The 16,170-nt window shown below is 48.9% G+C and overlaps 1 pseudogene across 1 annotated transcript; it reads right to left on the bottom strand.

The window, feature by feature from the left end:
• Positions 1-10,755: 10,755 nt before the first annotated feature.
• LOC110290345 lies at positions 10,756-11,073 on the bottom strand (annotated as a pseudogene). Its single transcript, XR_002377425.2, has one exon. The product of XR_002377425.2 is annotated as a 40S ribosomal protein S28 pseudogene (transcript).
• Positions 11,074-16,170: the final 5,097 nt, after the last annotated feature.

Here is a 16,170-nt window from a genome sequence, read left to right as displayed (position 1 = left end):
GCTGACAGTAGAGGAAGGCTTGAGCATGAAAAAGAACAGGCATGGTGGCTCACATCTGTAATACTAGCACGTGGGAAGGCAGAGGCAGGTAAATCTCTGAGAGTTCGAGGATAGGCCAGCCAGGACTACATAGTGAGACTCTGTCTCACCACCACCACCACCACCACACACACACACACACACACACACACACACACACACACACACACTTCTAAAACAAAACAATCCCTCCAAAAAATTCAGGACCACATCTGACTGTTCAATGTTATACCCTAGTCCCTAAGGTGGTACCTAGCACACAGTGGGTACCCAGGAAACATGGCGAAAGGAGGGATGATGGGTGAGGAAGGAGAGAAAAAAAAAGAAAGAACTTAAGAGTGGTTCTTCCAGAACAGCAGGAAGCAACCCGGGTTCCATTCATCTTCATCCATCTTCATCGGAGCTGGAGAAGATGCATGGTGGGGTGGGGGGTGGGGTGCAGGGAGGCTGCTCATTTCAACACTTCCATCAAGTGACATCAGAATCCAATTCCATCCTGAGCATTTTCCCCCTCTCATTTTCATCTCCTGCCATCTTTTTAACACTCTCTGTTGAATTTCGCGTTTGGAAAGGCTGATTGAATTGTGGCTCCAGGGACTTGCGACAGTCACTTTAGATACTTAAGAGTTCCAATCATACTGCCGCCACCCAACCTCCCACCACCTGAGTGCTGGAGAAGCCATCTCTTATGAGAGCTGATTATATCTTTACAGCCCGGAACGTCACATTCTAAAACAGGGGGCTGTAAAAATCAGAATTCGCCATGACTAACACAAGTCATAGAAAAGGCCCCAAAATGCCTATTTATGAGAAACAGGCTGGTGGAGTTTGCAGCTGACATCATTTGAGTCATGGGTGGGTCTAAGGCTAGGGAGGGCTGTGAGGTCGTTCCTGCACGAGTCAAGCTGTCCAGTCTCTAGACAAGCGCCCAAGGTTCTCCCTCCACTGTGACTGAAGAAGCTGCTGGTTCAAGGAGAAAGATGCACACTGATTGGACCGTGCCATATACAATCTTACAAAATCCTAAAAGGTGTTTCCACCTGTTTCTGGGTTGGAGGGTCTTCCCATGGGGCTTCAAAGGATGAACGGGAGTAATGGGAAATGGGAGAGCCTGGAAAGGTGTCAGCTGAAATGGGAACAGCATATGTAAAGTCAAGAGACAACAAATAGAAATGCGTAGTTTGGAATTGCTGCAGCTTTAAATGCCAATGGGGACAGGGGAGGGTGAGGTTGGAGGTGACAGAGGACAGTCCCAAAGAGTTATATGGACCTTATCACAAGCCAGAAGCCAGGGAGGCAAGAGTAGGCTGTCACCAGTTCCCAGAGACAAACCACGAGAGAAATACCCTGATGCAGAGTTAACAGAAAAAGGGTGGCCCGCGAGATGGCATGGAGGGAGAGAAAGCTGATGCTTCAAGTCCAGTCTCAAGGGACAGTGGGACCCACGGGAGGCACCAGCCTGGCAATGGCTCCTAAAGTCACAGGGCTGACAATGTGCCAGGACAATGGTCATAGGAGGCCACGTGGCAGCCCTAGGCCCCTCCCTACACACAAATCAATTCAGCCCGTACAAAATCTTTGAGCTCCTTTTCTGAAAGGAAATGGAGGAACAGTGGATCTGGGGAAGAAGTGGGGGAACAGGCAGGAGAGGAGGGAGGGGAGGGTGTGGTCAGAATGTATTGTGTGAAAGAATAAAGAAAAAAGGAAAGAAAAAATTATTTGAGCCCTCTAGCTTGTCTTGGGAAATATGAGCTGGGAAATCCCAGCGTAGCCATCTCTGACTGGTCTCCACTTGGACAGGATACATGTTCTGCACCCGTCCTCCTCGCCATCCCTGTGTGCAGAGGCTTTGGGTCAGAGGCCATGGCACTTGCCAGGATTTCTATGGCTATACCTCTATCCGTTTCTGGGAAACTCAGAGACACTGTTACTTGTTCCAATCAAAACAGGATAGTGCACTCAGGAGGCAGAGGCAGGTGGATTTCTGAGTTCGAGGCCAGCCTGGTCTACAGAGTGAGTTCCAGGACAGCCAGGGCTATACAAAGAAACCCTGTCTCGAAAAAAAAAACAAAACAAACAAACAAAAACAAAAGACAAAAAATAAACAAAAACAAAAACAGGATAGTATAGCTCTTTGCCAAGACAAGTCCTTGTAAGAAGCAATACAAGGCCAACTGAGATCCAAAGCCTAGGCCAGGCTCTCTTCTGTCATTTGTAAGACCTGCTACTGGGGAATCCTGATCTAAACAAAGACAAGATGTTTTGGTTACTTTAGAATTTCTGTGACCAAGGTAACGTATGAAAGAGAGCATTTAATTTGGGGCTCATGGTTCCAGAGAGTTAGACTGTCATGGGAGGAGGGGGCTTGGCAGCAGGCAGCAGAGCACTGGAGCACTTCATATTGGTGTGGAGCTGAGGATTCACATCTCGATCCACAATCACAGGGTAGAGAGAGCTATCTGGAAATGCCATAGCTGCACCTCCTAAGTGACACACCTCCTCCAACAAGGCCACGCCTCCTAAGCCTTCCCAAACACTTCTACCAACTGGAGACCAAGCATTCCAATGTATGAACCTGTGGGGACCACTCTCCTTCCAACCACAACGCAAGAGAATGAGACACAGAGAAGAGAGGTGAGAGGACAGAGACAGGGGAGGCGGCCAGGGAAGGAGCACAGCGAGTTGTCCGCTGCTGCCAAGAAGTTACATGGAGTAAGATGTGTGAGTTGGTGGCTGTGACATGTAAGGGCCCTCCATGCCGTGCGTGAATCCACACAGAGGAGTGTAGACATGTACATAGACATGTGTGTACGCGTACTAGGCATATATGCAAGCCCACATATGACCCTGTATATTCATGCCCTTTCATACATAGTAGTATATGTATGTGCAGGCACAGAAGGGTGCATACAGGTGTGCCAACATGTGCACATAGACATGTGTATGCATACATATGTGTGTATATATATATATCCATATCAATACACATACACACATATTCATATATATATATACATACACACACATTTAAACATACATTTAGGCCAGCGTATGATCCTGTGTACACATGCTCTTTCATGCACAAGGGTATATATGTGCACACTCAGAGAAGACAGAAATGCAGGGACATAAACACATGTGCATGGACTCAGTCATTAGGTTTGCATGACTGACAGACTGACACACACATGTGCACACAGCCTGTGGTCCCCACCTCTAGGGATCCCCGCTCAGACCTCAGGAAACCCTGCCAGTAACAATCCAACAACTTGTAACTAAATAAAATGATAAATAGCCCCTCCAGATGGCTCCACGCACACGCCCACTCCTTGTGCTGGAGGGATGGCACACTCTGTGCCAATAAATCCTCCTGTTTGAAAACATTTGCCTTCTTAATTGGCCCGTTTATGAGTAAAATATGTTTGGAGAGAGTGCTTTGCCAGAGAGGGCCCCTGGGCCCAGGACTGCTGCACAGTATGAAAGCCCAGACTGGCCTACATCCTCAGGTGTCAGCGGAGTGGGTGTCACTGCTGCCAGTGTAGTCCTTGAAATGTCCTCTGGACTCTCTGCAGTACAGTCTTGGAGAGATGATCCCTCTGTGAGAGCACGTGTTCCCACCAGACCCTGTGAATGCGACATTCCTGGACAAAGGCTCTTTGTAGACGGCTTTGAGGGTTTTAAGGTGATGTCATTCAGCACGTCACCTCTGATGCCAATGACAAGTGTCTTTATAAAGATGAGAGAAGATAGTGGTGGCTCTGATGTGAGGACATGACAGAGATGGAACTGGAGCTAGAGAGGACCAAGGGCTTCCCAGAGTCCCTAGCAGGGACTCTCCACCACCTCAACTCAGACAACCCAGGGCCTCTTGAACCACGAAGGGATGCCTCGCTATCTTTTAAAGAGAGTTTGAAGTATGAGGCAGTGTGTCTCCTCACTGCTGCATTCAGCCAGGGTCTGGTGATGCTTAGGCAGCCTGAGAAACAGTCCCAGACAAGTATAAACTTGTCTACACAGAAAGGGGCCTCATGGCCTCCAGCCAGCTGGAAATTGCCTTTGCAATGTACCCTGAAGCCTCAGACTGGGGAGGACCTGGACCAGCTGAACTTACCTAGTTGCTTCCTCAGATGAGCTGAGTGCGTGGTGCGTGCAGCTCAGAACAGCCCAGTGCAGGGATCGGCTCTGGAATCCACTGGGGCAGGACAGAAAGGGTCCCCACAGGACTCTGTCTGTTTCTTCTGTCCAGTGAGCCCAGGATCAGAGCCACCCTCTCCTCACATACCCACCCCCACCCAGATATGTGGGTGCTCACATCTATCCTCCCCTGGCTTGGCTGGAAAGTGAGGCCAGAAAACCATCCTCCTGCTGAGCCCCCAGCTCTGGCCTGCCTGTGTCTGACCTGCACAGCCATCCTGCCTCCAGGAGAAACAGGGCTGCTCTCAAGTTGTAATTCACAGCAGGCCAGAGCACTGGCTCAGGCAACGGTGCTGCTTCTCCTAAGAGCTGGCCTGTGGCCCTGGGCCCCAGTACACTCAAGTCAGGTGAGTGGGAAGTCTGCACCACACATTAAGTCTTATCATTCCTCACAGAGACTCTGTTTTCTCATCTGAACAATGGTGAACACCATAATGGCCCCTAAGGATCACATGAGAAGGCCCTCCACATCATGCAGGGCACCCAGGTATGCCTAGCACATAGTTCCCGTTGTTAAAGAGACTTTAGAGGCCAGTACGGGACAATCACAGTGTGACAGCAGACTGCCTGACAGATGGGACTGAGCCCTGCACTGGGCTCACCACAGGACACCAAATCCTCTACGTGACTCAGCCTGGCCACTGTCCTCAGAGCCCAGGGTCACCATGGATGATTCGCACACAGGCATGGGTGGAGGTTGAGGGGACAGGACTGACATCTGGATTTACGGAAAACATGATAGCTGAAGTGACAATCTGCCTTACTGGAACATAAACCAGATTGTTAACACACGCCAGGGTCAGGGGCTGAGGTCAAGTGTCTTGGTGACAGTGACGTCACCTTTCTCAGTTCTCAGAGTCACTGTGTGGAATCCAGAGTCAGAGCTGAGGTCCTTTGCCCCTCCTGTGACCCCGTGGCAGGCTGAACAGATGCAGTGTTTTACGTCATAAAGATGCCATTTATCTAAACGATCCTGTTACCAAAAGCTACAGTCCTGGTCCAGGTGGTGTTTATAATCAGTTCAGTTCAGCAGTACAAGGTGCTCACAGAAACACCAAGCACAAGAGTGTCGTGGCTGCTGCTCTCCATGAATTTATGGTCCAGTAGGAGACAGCCCCCCAGATATGTGGGTGCCAGCATGTGTTAGGCATACCTGGGTGCCCAGTATAAAGTGGAGGGCCTTCTCACATGGTCCAGTAGGCACTGAGAAGGGAATGTAAGGTTTCCACAGCTCACGTGTGTGTGTGTGTGTGTGTCCATGTTCCAGTGTGTGTGCATGCATGTGGAGGTTAGAGGTCAGCTTTGGGTGTCATTCTTTGGGAGCCTTTCAGGGTGATTTTTGATAGAGAGTCTCTTTCTGGAATCTGGTGCTGAGTGAGCGTGGAGCTCCTCCCATCTCAGGTGCTTTTACATGGATGCTGGGGATCAGACTCAGGTCCTCATGCACGGCAAGCACTCTACTGAGCCATCTCCCCAGCCCTGTCCTAGCTCTTTTTTTTTTTTTTTTAAGATTTACTTATTTGGTTTATGTATATAGCTATAGGTTGTGAGCCGTCATGTGGTTGCTGGGAATTGAATTCAGGACCTCTACTCACTCCAGCCCCGCTGGCTCCAGCCCAAAGATTTATTTATTATTATATCTAAGTACACAGTAGCTGTCATCAGACACACCAGAAGAGGGCATCAGATCCCATTACAAATGGTTGTGAGCCACCATGTGGTTGCTGGGATTTGAACTCAGGACCTTCGGAAGAGCAGTTAGTGCTCTTAACCGCTGAGCCATCTCTCCAGCCCCTGTCCTAGCTCTTAAGACAAGTGTCAGGTGGAAAAGTGACAAGACCTGGACTAGATGCTAAAATGCTTCTCTACCTGCCCATTGGAAGCTGATGTGCAGGGAAGGGTTAGGCAGATAGCAGGAGGCAGGTGGAGGTCATGGCTGGCAAAGATGGTGGTGGGCTGGACTAGGTAGGTTAAGTACCACCACAGTCGTTCAATCCTTGAAGCTACACAGAGCTCTTACGCCGTGTCATGCTTTATATATGCTCTGCCCTAGGAGTGGCAATATTAGGAGGTGTGGCCTTGTTGGAGTGGGTGTAGCCCTGTGGGCATGGGCTTTAAGACCTAGCTGCCTGGAAGCCAGTCTTCTAGAGGCCTTCCGATGAAGATGTAGCTCCTCCTGCACCATGCCTGCCTGGATGCTGCCATGCTCCCCCCTTGATGATAATTGACTGAACATCTGAACTTATGAGCCAGCCCCAATTAAATGTTGTCCTTGTAAGAGTTGCCTTGGTCACGGTGTCTGCTCACAGCAGTTTGCAACACCCACCTCTAGTTAAGGCTCCTTGACTTGAGATTCTTATTTAGGTTTGTTTTTTCTTGTGTCTTGTTTCCTGTATCCCAGACCTGGAACTCAAACTTGGCTATGTTTCTGAAGTCGGCCTTGAACTTTTAATCTTCTTGCCTCCACCTTCCAAGTGCTGGGTTTATAAACGTGAGCTACCATGCCCAGACCAAATCCATGGCTTAATGCACGCTAGGCAAGTACTTTCCCCACTGAGCTACATGCCAGCCCTTTCATCTGTGTGTATGTTTAGTTTTCCTGTTTGATTTGCTTTGTGGTTTTTTTTTTTTTTTTTTTTTTTTTTTTTTTTTTTTTTTTTTTTTTTTTTTTTTTTTTTTTTTTTTTTGGTTTTTCGAGACAGGGTTTCTCTGTGTAGCCCTGGCTGTCCTGGAACTCACTCTGTAGACCAGGCTGGCCTCGAACTCAGAAATCCGCCTGTCTCTGCCTCCGGAGTGCTGGGATTAAAGGCGTGCGCCACCAACGCCCGGCCAATTTGCTTTGTTTTTTGAGACAGGATCTCGTATAGCCCAGGCTGGCCACAAGCTTACTACATAACTGAGAATAGATATTGAACGCGTCACTTTCCTGCCAAAGCATGGGCCACCACCCAGCTTGCTTTGCTTTCTTGAGGCAGGGTCTTACACTGTATGGAGCCCAAGCCGTCAAAACTTTCTAGGTGGTCCCAGCAGCCCCTCCTGGGGAGGGACTTTTCTTCCCCTGCAAAATGGGCCAGGGAAAACCTTCCCTGGACTGAAAGCTTTAAACCCACAATGCTAAATGTAGGCCCTAAGTCCCGTGACTGTCTCAATGGCCTGTTGGTCCCTCTGAGGTCTTCATATCCCCCTGCCTCTCTGGCAGGAGGAGAGCACACACATCCTTTCCTCGACTGCTAGCGACATCTCTGGACAGCAGGCAATGGTTGGTGGGTGTGTGAGGGCGATGAGATTCCTCTAGGGGTGCAAGGAGAGGGGACTCTCAGTGACACTCCTCCCAAGGCCCCCTCGCAACCAGCGGTCTGTGGCCAGCGCGGGAGGAGCCCAGTTACTTCACTGCCTGGGAGATGGCGCCACCTGCAGGCCTCCCGGAGCACTGCTGCCCTCACGCCCGACGCTCCTCTGAGTAGCCAGGTTCCTTTTCTGGCCACATACCACCGCATCCTGGCGACTCCCAAAAGGTCTGCGGGTCTAGGAATTTGGAAATGTTCCTTTTACGTGCTCAGTGTACGTCTGCCCCACATCTGACTTGAGTTAACCCTAAACAAGGCCTTGGGAAAGGTGTGTGTGTGTAGGAGGAGAGGGGAAGAGAGACAGAGACACAAAGAGAGGTGGACTCAGCCTGAAGCCTGGAAGCTATGACCAAGGAAGTTTTCGAGAGAGAATGGTAGCTTTTTTTCTCTTTTAAAAGAGAAGATCTCATTGTGTTATCCATGCTGGCCTGAAACTCACACTTCTCAGGTTTCTGTCTCTAGGTACAGGGATTACAGGTAAAAGCCACCAAGTCTGAGTGTGACAGGCAAGCTGGGCGGCAGGAAGACCAGTGAGGCAGGTACAGAAGTTCCAGTGAGAAAAGAATTGATGCCCTGTGGGCCAGTGATAACAACAGGGCGAGGGGAAATGGCAGATTTCATACGTAAATTCTTTCCCTCCTTTAGAACACAGGAAGATGCCACCACAAGTCTTTATATACATATTTCTTATGTGTCTGCCTTTAAAAACTTCAAGCAGCTATGTGTATATTGCTATCCAATCTAGCACAGTGGTATATATAGAATTTATAAATACAGACTATGGTATATATTAAAAAATAATCAGAGATCAGATGAATTAATTTGTATCTGGAATATACTGAACACTATAAAAAGCTGGGGGTATAGCTCAGTGGTAGAGTATTTACCCTAGCAGAGGCAAGACCATGAGTTCTCTAACCCAGGGAAACACACACACACACACACAATCTGCAAGCTGTCACAGATTGTTTCATGGGTTGGGGGACAGCCCAGTGACATTTCCTGCCCTCCATGCTCTTGTAGAATTAGTCATGTTCCTGTTGAAGTTGGTCACTAATTCCTTACCTCCTGAACTTGGGTGAGTTTACAAGCCAGTGTTTCTGTGTATCCTCCAAGACTGGGTCACATAAATGCTGCTCACTCCGCTGGCAGGGACAGTCAGTCACTCAGAACTCCGGGTTCCTACCAACAGCCCCAGCAAGCTCCAGTGAGGCATGGGCCATTTTTCACAGACTGAGTGAAACTGAGGGAGATGCAGAAGCCTGCAGCCTGGTCCTGGCCTTCTGAATTCTCACCCTCGGGCTGAGTATAATAATGGCTGCTTTTCACAACCTAAGCTTAAGGCTCGATGGCTAAGTGCTGGCCACGTGAGCATGAAAACCTGGATTTGAACCCCCAGAACCCAGGTAAAAAGTTAGGCATGGCACCACACCCAGTGCTACTCCTGGGAGATGGGAGGTTGAGACAGGAGACGCCCCAGAAGCTCATGGGCCAGCTGGCCTGACATACACAACAGCTAACAATAAAGACTCCACTCAAACAACATGGAAGGCAAGGATCAGCACTCAAAGTCATCCTGACCTCCATACATGACTCACGAACCATGGCAAGCATGCACCATGTGCACACGTGCACTCGTGCACACACACTGACAGACACATACACACACGTGCACGCACACACACCTTTCCGGTGCCCCCCCCCAACCCCCGCACCAGTAGAGAAGCAGGCAAGCTTCTTTCTTATATACCTTGATGGCTTTGTCCACTCTTCCTGTGAAGGAGCTGAGTGTCCCCAGAGATCCATCCAAGGTGAAGATGGAGAGGAGGAAACTGTCTGGGAGAAAAGAGGAAAGGCCTCAGGTTGTGGGAGACTCGCTGACCTAGGTTCCCTATCATATCAGTTGCTATGGAAGGACACTGGAGCCCAGTTACTGCACGGCTCTGATCCCACCGCTCTGTCTCATGGCTGTCTAGATCAGCAGTTCTCAACCTCCCTAATGCTGCACCCCTTTAATACAATTTCTCATGTTGTAGTGACCCCCAATCATGAAATTACTTCACTGCCACTTCATAATTGTAATTTTGCTGGTATGAAATATCTGATCTGCAGGATATATCTAATGTGGGACTCCTGTGAGAGGGTTGTTTGATCCATAGGTTGATAACTTTTTTGGCTCTCAGCAGCAGGCAGAAATGAGAGGCAGTCTTCTCTTTGGACCCAGTACTTGGTTACACTCAGGTTTGGCACCTTCTGAGACAGGTACGTGCCTCTGTGAATACGCCTCTGCCTCACCATGGTCACAGGGAAGAGTATGAGGAGAGAGGTGGTTCTTAGGCTACTTGCTGGATACTCAACCTTAGACAGATCTCTTTAACCCTTCTGTGCTTGGGCTCCTCCCACTGTAAAACAAGCAACAATAGCTCTGCCCCATGGTCTGTGTGGGTTGGATGGAATGATGGCTTTGCAGTGTTCCGAGCTGCTCCTTCAGAGCTGCTGTTCCTACTAAAAATCAAGTGTTCCGGCCTGGGATGCTCTGAGCCAGAGAAGACACCTCTGCTGGAAAGAGAGCCAGCGAGGCCAGTATGCAACTTGAGGATGGGGCTCTCTCGGCCTAATATGTTTCACCACACCAGATGGCAACCACCTTTCTCAACTTCCTGTCAGACCACAGTTTCATGAGGGATGGCAGAGACACTCAAAATAATACACTTGTCAGTTTGGGCTTATAGTGGGCCAGAAAGTGCTGGGTTCTGATCTCAGCAGCAGCAGCAACACACACACACACACACACACACACACACACACCCTGGAGAGGGGCAGGGGAGAGAAGAGAGCTGTGTTCAGGAGTGAAGACCCAGTCAAGGGTCTGAGAATTCTGGGTAACAGTAGCTGTGTGATGAGCAGGACCAAGTCACAGAGTGACCACATACGTTTTTCTGGGGACATAAGTCTCCTGGCTTTAAGGGTAGGCTTCTAGAGTTACCAAGAACTTTGTTAAACTGGATCCTCAGATCTACCCTATTTGGGGGTTTTGTGTTTTTTGACAAGGTCACACTCAGTCCTGGTTGGCCTGGAACCCTATAGGTTCAGGGTGGCCTGGCCTCAAACTGACAGAGATCCCTCCACCTCTGCCTCCTAAGATTAAATATTAGATGCACAGCTATTCCAGGGCTTTTTTTTTTTTAATATAAATGCTTTATTTAACAGTTGCAGATCATTCCGTGGGCTAAGTAGTGGATATCCAGAACCCCACCAGCTGCAAGATCAACGCAACCTTCGAGCTTCTCTTTCTGACTCCAATAGGGTGAGCACGTCACCCTCTCGAACGGGGCCTTTGACATTTCGGATGATAGAGCGGCTGGTGTCATCCATAAATTCCACTCGCACCTGCGTGCACTGTCCCTGCGAACCGGTCCTGCTCAGCACTTTGGTTACCCTAGCCAGCTTGATGGGCTGCACGCGACTCGTGTCCATGATGGCTGCGATCTGGCGGAGCTATTCCAGGGCTTTTAAGGAAGAGACTATAAAGGGATTGAGGACTTTGCACATGTTTAGATTCCATTTATTTTTAGGGGTTTAGGGGCTAAGCGCACGGGCTGCTCTCCCAGAGGATTAAGGTTTGATTCCCTGCACCCACTATAGCCCACAGCCATTTATAACTCCAGTTCCATGGTCTCGGGTACCTGCTTGGCCCTTCTCAGGCACCAGGCAAACGTGGTGTACAGACATACATACAGGCAAAACACTCATACATATAACATAATCTTTAAAACATTCAAATCCACGGTTATTTGCCACATGGCTGATTTTCAGTGTCTGTGTGGTGGACCCTGCTGCTGCTGCCACCTGGACAACATTCAGTCCCTTCTTCCTGGCACCAGACTCTGTTTTGTCTACATAGGCCAGGCAGACTGGCCTTGCCACTGCCTCTCAGCACTGAGATAAGAAGATGTGTGCCACTCTGCCCCAGCTTGTCCAGGCTTTGAAGTGGGACACCATCTTAGTCAGGATTTTACTGTTGTGAACAGACACCATGACCAAGGCAACTCTTATTGGGACAACATTTAATTGGGGCTGGCTTACAGGTTCAGAGGTTCAGTTCATTATTAAGGCAGAAGCATGGCAGCATCTAGGCAGGCATGGATCGGGAGGAGCTGAGAGGTCTACATCTTCATCTGAAGGCTGCTAGGAGAAGATTGGCTTCCATGCAGCTAGGACTAGGGTATTAAAGTCCACGCAAAACAGAGACACACTTACTCCAATGAGACCACACCTCCTAAGAGTGCCACTTCCTAGCCCAAGCATATATATATAAACCATCACATTCCACTCCCTGGCCCCCATAGGTTTGTTTAAATATATGAGTCTATGGGGGCCATACCCAAACATAGCATAATGCAAAATACATTTAGTCCAACTTCCAAGTCCCCATAGTCTATAGCAGTGTTAAAAGTCCAAAGTTCAAGGTCTCTTCTGAGATTAATCCCCAAAGCTAGACAGGAAACCAGCTGGGCACACTCCAAACTCTGCATCTCCATGGCTGATGTCAAAGCAGTCNTCAGATCTCCAACTCCTTTTTCATCTTTGTTGACAGCAACTAACTTCTCCCTCCTGGGCAGGTTCCAGTCTCTGTTAGCAGCTTTCCTCAGCAGAAAGCCCATGGCTCTGGCATCTCAAACATCTTGGAGTCTCCAAGGCAACTTCAATGTTACAGCTTCTTGTTCCAGTATCTGGGATCCACACATGATCTGGGCTGGTGTCACTTCTCCAGCTCTGCCCTCTGTAGCTCAGGTTGATCCACTCCACTGCTGTTGCTGTTCTTGGTGACCATGCCATGGTACTGGCATCTCCAATACACTGAGGTCTCCCACTGCAACTAGGCTTCACCAATAGCCTCTCATAGGCTCTCTTCATGGTGTCAAACCTCAACTCCTTTGCATGACCCCTTCAGTCCTGGGCCATCAACCACAATGAATGCATGAAAAAGGTGCTTTTCATGACACCTTCATGCCTTCAAAACCAGTACTACCTGGGTGACTTACACATTACCAAGTACAGCTGTAGCATGAATTACAACCTTGGCTATCTCTAGAACACAGCTTGTGTGCTCTCAGAAAACACTTCCCAGAAGATTTCACCTCAGTGATACTAGTCTCTTCTTAATCACCACTAATTTCTTAGCTCCAGCTAACCAGCATCAATTGTCCCAGTAGTCACTTCTATTCTGGACTCTGAAGCCAGAGCCACATGGCCGAAGCTGCCAAGTTCTACAGCTCGCAGGAGCTGAAACATGGCCCCCCTTGTTTCATCACATTATCACGAGCTTTCTGTTTCCCAACTCCTTCACTGCCTAAGCTTGGCTGTCCTGGATCTTGCTCTGTAGACTGATCTTGAGATCTGTGTGGCTCTGTCTCTGGAATGCTGGGATTGAAGGTGCACCACCATGCCTGGACTTAAGCTTTTCTTCACCTAGAACCTGCTTTGTTCAAGACTGGATGTAAAATCAGAGATCTGCTTGCCTTTGCCTCTTGGGATTAAAGGCTTGTACTTTGCTGTGTGGGATCTAGGCCCAAGGTTACCACTCCCTTAATTCAATTTAATAATCCCTGAACATACGATTCAGTTCCATTTCACTTCCTGGTGCCCCTTTAATACCATATATTTTGTATTTTTTCTTTTAAGCTTGCTAAGCTTGTTCAAAACGCTCTTCATAAGACTTAAGAGAACAAAGTCTCTGCTGGGCTTTTCTGAAACTTCCTTTGTCAATGCAATTAATACAAATCTCTACCTTAGCCCCAGGCAGACTCTTCAAACAAGGGCAAAAAGCAGCCACATTCTTCACCAAAATACCACAAAAACAGTCTCTAGGCTAGACACTGATATTCTTCTTCTCTGAAACCTCTTGGGCCTGGTTTGCAGTTACTCTCAGCAAGTCTTCCATATTCCTACTAGGACAGTCCATTAAGCCCCATTTAAAAGATTCCACCACTTTCCAAATCCAAAGTACTGAAATCCACATTCTTCCAAACAAAAGCATGGTCAAGCAATACCCCAGTCCTTGGTACCAACTTTTGTCTTTAAGTTAGGGTTTTACTGCTGTGAACAGACATCATGACCAAGGCAACTCTTTTAAGAACATTTAATTGGGGCTGGCTTACAGGTTCAAAAGTTCAGTCCACTATCATCAAGGCAGAAGCATAGCAGCATCCAGGCATGGTGCAGCAGGAGCTGAGAGTTCTGCATCTTCATCTGCAGGCCTCTAAGACTCACTTCCAGGCAGCTAGGACTCGGGTAGTAAAGCCCATGCCCATAGCCTACAGTGATACAAGGCCACACCTCCTAACAGTGCTACTCCCTAGCCCAAACATATAACTATCACAGACACTCTGGGACAGGAAAGTCCATCTCCTGCCTTAGCAGGGAACCCTAATAGACTCTTTTGTATACATCCCATCTCCCAGACTCCCTTGTAGTAGGAATGAGTCATGAGGCACATGACCCATGAGACCCAGAAATGACCTGTGTGTGATCTTCTGGGATCCGTTAACACAGGCAGAGGTGAAGCAAGGCCAGATGCCGATCCTCCCATTGTTTGCTCTGGAGTAGATCGTGACCCAGGGTAGGGCCTGGACCAGAGGCAGCAGTTTAAGGGAAAGGCCCATGTGCCTAGGCAGAGCAGGAGGCAAAGCATTTTTTGTTTTGTTTTGAAGCAGGGTCTCTATGCAGCCCTGGCTGTCCTGGAACTATCTATATAGGTCAGGCTGGCCTCGAACTCACAGTCTCCTCCCTCTACTTCCTGAGTGCTGGGATCAAAGGCATATACCACGTTTGGCTGTTCTGGTTGCATCTGAGACAGTCTCACCACTACACACATCAAGCTAACCTTGAACTTGTTGTGGTCCTACTGCTGGAATTAGTCATGCGCCATCACACCAGAAAGAGCTTTATTCTTGAGAACACAGTCGAGCCACTTAACCCTAACACTTCCATCGAGACTTCCTGTCCTGAGACCAACCTGCAAGTCCCCCAAGGTGCTCTGTTGCATGTAAACCCAAGTTCCTACACAGAGTAGGTGCTAAAAAAAAAACAAAACAAAACAAAACAAAAAAACCTGAGTGAATTTAGAGTAAGTATCATTTCTATGTGTTGGCTGTCTTCTGTTGCTTGTACCCAGAGTATCTAGTACAATAACATCTTTTCAGGTCTGAGAACAAAAAAAAAAAAAAAGAGAGAAAAAAAAGAAAAAAGAAAAACTTCTAGACACTGGTGAGCACTATGCCCCACGGACCCAGGCACGAGGTATATGTCTCGTAGAAATAAACACCCTTTTCTTGGAGGGAGCCCAGACACCGCCCTGGTGTCTGTGCCCGTCAGAGCTGAGGGGGATCAAGAAGCTCTACTCGTGCAGACTTAGGGATAGATGTTCTAGGCAGCTGGAGAGACTCAAGAAAGGCTGCTCTGGTTTCCCCACATCAAAGGATGCCTGGGAGCCCCGGTCCTGTTGGCAGAGAGACCCTGGCAAGTAGAGCTTGTGACATTAGCCAAACCCAATCTCCCCCAAACCAGGCAATTTCAACTCAGGCATCAAGCCTCAATCCTGAGTGTGGCAGCCAGGGTAGGAACTGCTTCATACAAAGAACACGAGACCGACCTAGGGAGCTGTGGGGTTTGAACGCTAAGTCTGGGGAAGGATTAGGAGGCGCAGCCATGTTGGAGGAGATATTCCACTGGGGAATAGGCTCTGAGGTTTCAAAAGCCCACGCTGGGCCCAGTCTCTCTGCCTCTAAAGTGTAGATTAGATGTGAGCTCTCAGCTACTGCTCCAGAACCATGCCTGACTGCTGCCACGCTCCCCGCCATGATGGTGATGGAAACTGTAATCAAGTCCCCAATCAAATGTTTAAACATTGACATGTGTCGGACTAAGGCAGGAGAGTAGGCAGCTTGATCTGGGCACACTGAAAATAACAATATCCCATTGTGAACTCAGCCTGGTTTTAATCTTAGGACATTGAGAAGCTGGGGGAGTGGGGGTGACTTCTCAATCCTGAACTTGACATCAGGAGGAAGGTGGAGACCTACTTGGCCGGAGGAGAGTGCCCAAAGCATCTGTCAGTTTCACAAGAGGGTAGAAGGATAAAGAAAAGTGCAGGGTGGAAGTGCTGGGCCAAAGATGCAGTGATTCAGCAGACACAAATGGAGCGTGTGAGCGTCATGTGAGCACCCGTGCATCGGTCCTCTGCCCACCACACGTTCCTGCTACGGGAACACACACCACCTGACTGGGCCGTGTCTCACGAGGGCATCAGTTTCCACCAGACAGAGGCTCCCACAGGCACCACCCTAGGTGCTGTCGGCAGACCAGGAGGGAAGAGTCTGGGCTGCATAAGCACCATCTCTCTGACAGTGGACCCAGGCAGTCCCAGGCTAAGTGGGACCACAACTCTGGGGCCTCCAGGATCTCTCGGTTTCTAGAAGATCCGTCTTCGCAAGCCCTTCAGGTTTCCCCAGAGGACCCTGGACGAGTGTTGGCCTGGAAAGGGTCAGCTCCCAGGGAAGGTGAGAGATTGACTGAACACACAGCGATA

This window comes from Mus caroli, chromosome 2, assembly GCF_900094665.2.
Source record: "Mus caroli chromosome 2, CAROLI_EIJ_v1.1, whole genome shotgun sequence".
Taxonomy (NCBI): Eukaryota; Metazoa; Chordata; class Mammalia; order Rodentia; family Muridae; genus Mus; species Mus caroli.
The sequence above is the reverse complement of the archived record's forward strand: the minus strand, read 5'-3'. Positions and strand labels throughout refer to the sequence as shown.